Source organism: Bidens hawaiensis, unplaced genomic scaffold (assembly GCF_021521415.1).
Source record: "Bidens hawaiensis isolate Kalapana, Puna unplaced genomic scaffold, B.hawaiensis_p1.1 tig00002866_1, whole genome shotgun sequence".
In the NCBI taxonomy this organism is placed as follows: Eukaryota; Viridiplantae; Streptophyta; class Magnoliopsida; order Asterales; family Asteraceae; genus Bidens; species Bidens hawaiensis.
The window spans coordinates 2082702-2090832 of record NW_027491154.1 but is presented as its reverse complement, the minus strand read 5'-3'; the positions used below and the strand labels follow the sequence as shown (position 1 = coordinate 2090832).

The 8131-nt window shown below is 32.3% G+C and overlaps 1 non-coding gene across 1 annotated transcript; it reads right to left on the bottom strand.

Annotated features, from left to right (window-relative positions):
- Window positions 1-754: 754 nt before the first annotated feature.
- On the bottom strand, window positions 755-950 carry LOC143621560 (U2 spliceosomal RNA). The gene has a single exon (XR_013151556.1). It is a non-coding gene; the product is annotated as a U2 spliceosomal RNA (small nuclear RNA).
- Window positions 951-8131: the final 7181 nt, after the last annotated feature.

Here is an 8131-nt window from a genome sequence, read left to right as displayed (position 1 = left end):
TTAAAAAAAAATTAGCCCTATTTTTGGGATTGTTACACAAGTTCTAGTCTTACTTGAGACATTTTTAAGGTTTATTTTTACACACAAAGTTTTTTACATAACCTAAATCATAACCAAGTAAGCCCATTTAAAAATTTAATTGTTTAAACCAAACAAAAAATCCATTTACATAAGGCCTAAAATTTTTTTTGCTTATAATATTTAGTTATTCGTTAGAGTCTACGGGCCTTTTTATTTCAGATCGGCCGAGGCATATAAATTTTCGGAGACGACCCTAATGTAAGTAATCAACATCTGCAATGCACAAATGATCAATCAGTTGTTTATATGATTCATACATTGAAGATAGTTGACGTGAAATTCCCGACTCCATAATGAATGACGAATTATTGTATTAATAAAGTAAGATGTGTCAGCTTAAAATATCAGGATCGAAACCGAAGTGAAGACTTTTTTCAGCACTATGCGCTTATTTCAGCTAAATGAGTTCTAATGAATAATCAAAGAAATGAAAACGGTGGAGTTATAGTGAGATAGATTGAATTAGCATCTGATCAAAGATAAAAAGAAAGACAGTGTTGTAAGTGGGAAATTAATATACTTGGGAGATTAATATACTTGACCGTGGATACAATAGAAAAGAACAAAGGCAACTATTACCGAAACAACTTCTATAAACAACCTTTAATAACGATAAATTGCGTTTATTATTAATTATTAAACATTCAAGTCAAACATATTTGACTAAGTTTTGGAGGGATGCACCAGGCCTTGGTGGCAATGTAGGACCAAGGCAACACATGAAGACCCAAGCAGCAAGCTACATTGATGGGCCTTACCCCATAAAAAATAAGATTAGTATCGAGTGAGCCGATGGCTCACATATCAGATATTAAACTAGTAAGAACAGATATTACACTTGATCTTAGCCAAAAGGCCGAGAAAGATATGCTTTTCATCTTCTTGGGCCGTTGCTTATATAGGCAGTCCTTTCATATATGTTTTCTTCACCCAGCCGATGTGGGACTGTGAGTTACTTTTGCCCTCATCCAGCTGCATTTTACTCCATGAAAAAATCAAACATAAAGAGTATCACATGTGAAGTGAACTGTTATCAATGAATTTAGATATCCAAATTTGCCTAAATGCTAGACAAAATTAATCCAAGAAGTAATAGATGCTCTCTTACACCTGTAGCATGTTTATTCATATCTAAATATCAAAAGTCTTCAGACGCAGGCGCCTCACCTGCACCACTAAGAGTAAATACATAGTCAACAACCTCATCAATCATAAGAAGACAAGAAAATTATGAAAATAGTTAACAGACATTATTCACTCTTATTAATAAACAAAGTCTTTATCTCATGACTTATAAGAGTAAATACATAGTCCTTCTACGTAGTTCCATCAGTAAACAAGCTAAGAATTTATCTGATCAAACAAGTTTGGCTGCAAAATTGACACCCTAAAGTGGATGCATTAATTAAGAACTAAACAGTATGTGACACCAAACCCCTCATTATAACATAATGCAGAGTCCCTCATTCCACTTGACTAGAAGACTTGTTTGATCTTTACTAGAGTCCTAAAGAGTAAAGATTTGTTAATGTATGATAATAGGAAACTGTAACTATGGCAACATGAGTTTAATAATGTGTTAACTCCATTAGTAACTACTGCATAATAGTAATAATAATAATAATAACATATTAAAAGGGAAACCTTTTACTTGTAGGATATTGTAACTATTCAACACACCTGGCTTTAAATCAAGGTAAAATCTATTAACTTCTTTCACTTAATTGCTAGGCACCATCACTCTTCAAACCAAAACATCTCTTCAATTGTTCGAAGGAGACATTTCTTCTGCGTGTCCATATTGCTGCAAGTAACCAAGAACATCTCTTCAACTGTTAAACAAACTCCTCAGCTGGTACACAACCATGTTCAAGCTCTTTAATTTCATGCCTCTATCACAAAAGAGATATAATGCTTTATGACTTATGAGGCTTCAAACATTACCAAAATACCAAGTGAAGTTGATAGTGGTCAACGTGGCCGATCATCCATAAGATTCTTTTGATATTCATCTAGTTTTAAATTTATAAATTCTGTTCGACATGTAAATCAACAACTCTGGACAAATTTAGGGGTGTGAAGCTAAATAGCAAATTTGTTCCAGAAAAGTTGTTCCGTTTTTATCATTTTTTTAATGTATTTTAATATATCTTTGATGTTTGGTGGATCTTTACCTTTTTTTTTCTTTTTTGTGTGCAAGATTTGTTTCTTTATTATAGTTTTTTCTTTATTTTTTTCCTTTTAACCCTTGATTAATGGTTACCTTCTTTTTTAGTGTTTTTTTGGTAGATTTTTTATGTTTGGTGTGACATTCGTCAATTTCGGGTCCTATTTGTTTTCGTTTTTGTATTTGTTTATCATGTAAACCGATCCGTTTTGTAAATCGAAACTTATGATATAATCAAAATGATGGATTTTATGTTACAATATTTTTTTATACTTGTTGGGTATCGAAAACATCTTTTTCGGTCCTTAAAACGCCTTAAAAACGCTTAAAACTAACTTCAGGGGCCATTTTTGACATATTTTGAAAGTTTGAAAAAATCAGGCGCCCACCCCATCGCGTTGCGCGATGGGGGACACCCTATGGCGTCGCGTGGCGCGACCACAGTTAGGTCAGCAGGTTGTTTGTTTTGTGGGTTGTGTTATTATCCAATCCGACTTTTACCTACTAAATCTCTTGTTTAACCCTCTTAATCTTATCCTATAAATACAAGACCTCCTCCTACATCCATCCCTGCTCATAATTCATTTCATCTCTCAAAAATCAAGTTCTTTCAAGGTTATTTTCTTTGATCTTGAAGGTTTGACTTTCAAAGTCAATCTGAGTAAAGTCTTTCATTTTAATTAGCTTATATAGTCTTATTAATACTTGAATATGGTTATACAACATATATATATATACACACACACCCCTTGTTACCTTTGATGGTCATTTCTCCTGTCTCGGTCGGTGAAGTGTTGGGCCTCGTAAGGCAAGGCTTCATGGAGGACTTTTGTGGTCATTAATATATATTTAACTATCTAACCATCTAACTTTATTATTGCTAACTAAACATGCCTAACTTCTGCTCATCTTGCTTATTTATTGAGTTCCATGGTTATGGGTTTGAAGAGACTAGCCTCGGTTTAACCGTAAATAACTCTAAACCGTAAACCAAACTTTGTTTACTAGTTTTGTTAAATAATTGTTTAAACATGCTTATTGTTAGATTTAACTTTCTAAAACCATTTTTATAAGTTCTATGGTTATGGGTTTGTAGAATATTACCTCGGTCTTAACCCTAAACAAGATCCGAACCGAAAACTAAACTTTCGTTTAAAGACTTTATTGTTAACTTTTTGGTTGTAAAACTTAAGTATCATCATTTATAAATTATTATACAAGTTCTTTGATATTTGGACATGTGGCAACCATCCATAAACTTATTGTGAGATGAAAACCGAACTAAATCGATTTTCACTCGCTTAAGACACACAAGTGTGTTTCTAGCTATCAAGACTTGTATATTTCTTTAAAAATAGTTTATAAACTGATTTTAGATATTTTCTCAAAGTACTTGGAATGTTGAATCCAACTTGATCTTATAACAAAGTTTGGACCGACAAAACCGAACACTCGCTTAACAGACGTTATTAGTTCTAAAACAATAGAACTACATACTTGGTTAAGTCTTCTATAATTTTATTGATTTATCTCATAATATTTATTATTTTGGAAAGTTGACTTTGGGTTTGACCAATTATCAAGAACCGAAGTAACAACCCGAACACTCGTTAAAACCCGTTTTAGTATCTATATTATAAAGGGACTTGCATTCTTGCAATTTTACCCACCTTATTACTTAACATAGGTTGAGTAAATATTAAGGCTAGATACTTTAACCCGGTTTCGAGTAAACTTATATTTTTAAAGGACTATTGTTATAATTTCTTAAACATTTACATTTTAAACCTTAAACTTTAATTGTTTACATTTCTCATCATTTATTTTTATTTAAAGACTTCCAGGACAACTTTTCTAATATAAGACTTCTTTTATTTTAGGCTTTGTTCGTTAAACTCGTCGTTCCGGTTAATCTCCAAATAACCAATCTTTCAAGTTTATTACTTGAACGTGAGTACTTTCATTCCCCATTTTCCATCTTTCGTTTTTGGGGTGATATTGCATATTTATTCAAACTAAATGTTTTATATTTGAGTATTAAACCACAAACTTTATTGTATACTTTACTTAAATAAATGCTCGATTTGGTGTTATATGCTTACATGCTTAAATGCTAATGTGTTTACCGCTTTTGGTTGGTTGATTCATAAATCCGAGTATATTTGGCATCCCCTTATAGAAAGGTGCCGTTAATGTATTCTTATTAACGATTTCATATAAATCCTAGACTATTTGGCATCCCCTTATAGCAAGATGTTGTTAATGTATTCTTATTAACGATTTCATTATCTAAATTTTTGGTCCATGGGACAACCCTTAAGTGGTTTAAGTTCGTTAATATTTATGCGTTTAATCGGTTTATCTTATTGAATTAGATAACTACGTTTACACGTATAATGGAATGTATGAGAAGATAGAAAATGGAATTACGAGAACGTGGACGAAAACAGTGAAGAAAACGGACGTGCAACAAGAAAGTTATGATAAAAACAAGAAATTGAGTTTTGGGAGCCACCATAGCTTACGGTGCCCACCGTAAGCTACGGTGGGAGCTGGAGATTATAACTGCCATAAGGCAGTTTTGGCCTACTGTCAGTTTTAAGAAAGCCACCGTAACGGTGGGCGCGACGCTGCATTCGTAACCGCTAATATAATGTGTGTTTTGGACGGCTTTTGGTATCCTTATCATATCTTTTGATCCTAGAGAGACCTAGAGGAGATTTTGGGGTGAAATAACATTATTGTGAGTGTGGTAATCATTAGAGACTCGATTTTGATTCATATGCAAACTTTAATTGAATTAATGATGAACCGAATCATGCTCGGCTAAACTTCTTCATGTTTTCCCTCTGATTGTAAGGTTCACTATGTTTGTTTAGTTGAATGTTTAGAAAATTTCTGAGATAATATTTGATTTTATTGATTTCGTTATTATGGTGTTTGTGTATTGGTTAACAGATTGTTAGTTTATCAATTTTGTGTTCTAAACCATCAGTTCTTGGTGCTTTAAGTAATCGAGATTAATCGGGAGGGATTTAGGGTTGGATAAAATAATTGGTTTTTGAGTGATTACCTTGCGTTGTATAATCCAAGTACTTGATCTTCAATTATCGCAATCGTTTACATAAACTCGAACTTTATTTATTGTTCATCTCAGTTAAACATTAACTGTAACATTCATGGAAACCTGAAACCGAGGGAAGACATATTTTCTTATATTGATTAAAACTCTTTATTTGCTTTAGTTCTTTTTGTTATTCAAATCAAACAACCCAATCATTGAATTTAATTTGTGCACTTGGTTTAATATAGATAAATTTTATAGCTACTCAGTAACACATTTTCCACAAACTCCCTGTGTTCGATACCCGCTTACCGCTATCTAACTAGTTGTAATCGGTTTATTTTTGAGTGAATCTTCGACCTCACTTCAAATTTTGGTGTCGTAACCGGGGAGTAGTGCGCAACGTGTGTTAGTTTTTGTAGTTATTTTTTGTTATTTTCGGGTTTACGTTGGTTGTGTTAGTATGCAGGTACCTATAGGTGTATGCATACTAGAAGATCTAACAGGTCATCACCACTAGTTATCGATCCTGAGATTAACAGAAAACTTCGGAGAAACCGAGTCCTACTTAGGGAGAACAATCTTCTTGATTCTCCAACTGCATCGAACAGCACCATGGAATCACCAGTTCCCACTGTCACACCCCGACCAAAGGCGGAACATGCCGGGGCGTAACGTATTGATTGGACAGTAGCTCGAAAGACACTAATTAAAGTGACACTAATTATTTAATTCATTAATATCAAAACAAGTACACAAATTAAAAAAAAACAGAACAACAATTACATCATGTTTTGTATTTTGAATAATATCCTAAAGTAAAACTAAATTCTTCGATCTTGAACAATGTAAATTACTTGTACCTGTAGCATGTATAAAAATAAAGTTTGTCAACACGAATGTTGGCGAGAATACATAAGTTTTAGTTGAGATACATATATAGATAAAAACCAAAATTCATATGTAAATGATGAGTATTACAATTCTTATGAAAATGTAAACAACTAAATAGATGTGGACCCGTTCTTATTGATACGATACTTGGGTAAATGTATGATCATACTAGATGAGGATAGATGAGGATGAGATACCAACCGCCAAACATAAAATAAACAATTAAACACATAGAGCATTATCATAGAGCATGCAATAGTCACACATAAACATATATTGAATTGTGTTTTGAATAGATGTGGAAATAAAAAATGTGTAATGTAAATAGGGTATACATGCCACCCCCAAAACTTAAAAGATGAAAAAGGGGGATATGTAAACTCACCTTAACGAGTGGATTAACAAAGATGAGACGATGATAAGAAATTAAGATAGAAACGGATGAGCTTCCCGAGTTACGATGACAAAGGTTCCTAGTTGTTAACGATAGTATTAGTTAGTTATAGAAGCAACAAAAACAAGTCTTATGAAGGATTAGAAATTCGATAGGGTTTTAAATAAGATTCATATGTTATTAGCTTATCAAGCTTACTACTATTATTATTATTATTATTATTATTATTATTATCGCTACTACTGTTTGTTCTCATTTAATTTTTGACGAATAAAATAAATATTAATTATTGTTAAATAAATGAAATATTATACATATATATATATATATATTGATGTGTGAAAAACGTATATAATATTAAAAACCAAGTTTTACCGAATTCACCTAAAAAAACACACAATCGGCAAGTGTACCGGTCGCAATGTAGTTAGCAAGTAAGAACGGATATCGAACCTAGTACACTATGGGTAAACTCTAATTATTAAACCTAAAAGATTACTAACCTAGACTTTCTTTTGATTTTTATATAATTTTTTATATTACTTAAACTAATAAAACTTTACTAATTATAATTTAAACTAAAAATAAAACTTTATAAAAATTGGATTTTACTAATAAGCGAGAAACGACCACCTAGGTAATGGAATCCTACTAGTTAAACTTAATAGCTAACGAACTTGACTTGGTTGAAAAACAATACCTTAAAAAAAATATGACACTAAAGACCACTAAAATACGCTAGATCGCCTCCCGGCCTCACCAACGACACCCTAGAACTCTAATGACATGTGAAGCTCAGTTGTTAAAGGGTTGGATCACCTCCCAGTCTCACCTTACCTAATAATACTATGGTACCCCACAACCCAAATCACCTCCCGGCCTCTTCGGATATAATATATATTAATATAAAGGGGGTATTTTTAATTAGCTTGAACAAAACTTGTATCACAATAATCTAAGGGACCTAGGATAACTCACTCCCGTGCAATTATTACCCAAACCCGCAAAAGACAAAGATAACACAACACTAAATTGACTCCCGGCCTCTCTAGTGAAAAAATAATAAAAATCTAGTAAACTTTTATAAATAATTCCTATGGTTATTTCGACAATAAACCGCAAACAAGTTGAAAACACAAAGTAGACAACCTAATCATGCGCCTAACAATCTCCAAAAACTATTAAACACAAGTGCAATAAATATTAAAGTAATAAAATAGATTCAATTACTCAACAATATTATGACCAAACCAATTAAAAACTTTACCATAAAATTAAATCAACCAAAATCAATAAATAGTTCATCAAACCATTAAACTAACATAGTGTTCAACCAAAATCTAGGTAGTGCAAAGTATTTAGCTACTCATGATAAAGTATGAACCAAAAGTAATTATATTATGGTTCATTAAAAATTAAATAACAGAGAGATAGCGGTAGCTCACGAAAATAATAATATCTTTTCTTGGCTTCGTTGACTTATGTTCCCCAAATACTAATATTCTTCTCTTTGCTTTCACGTTGACTTCCA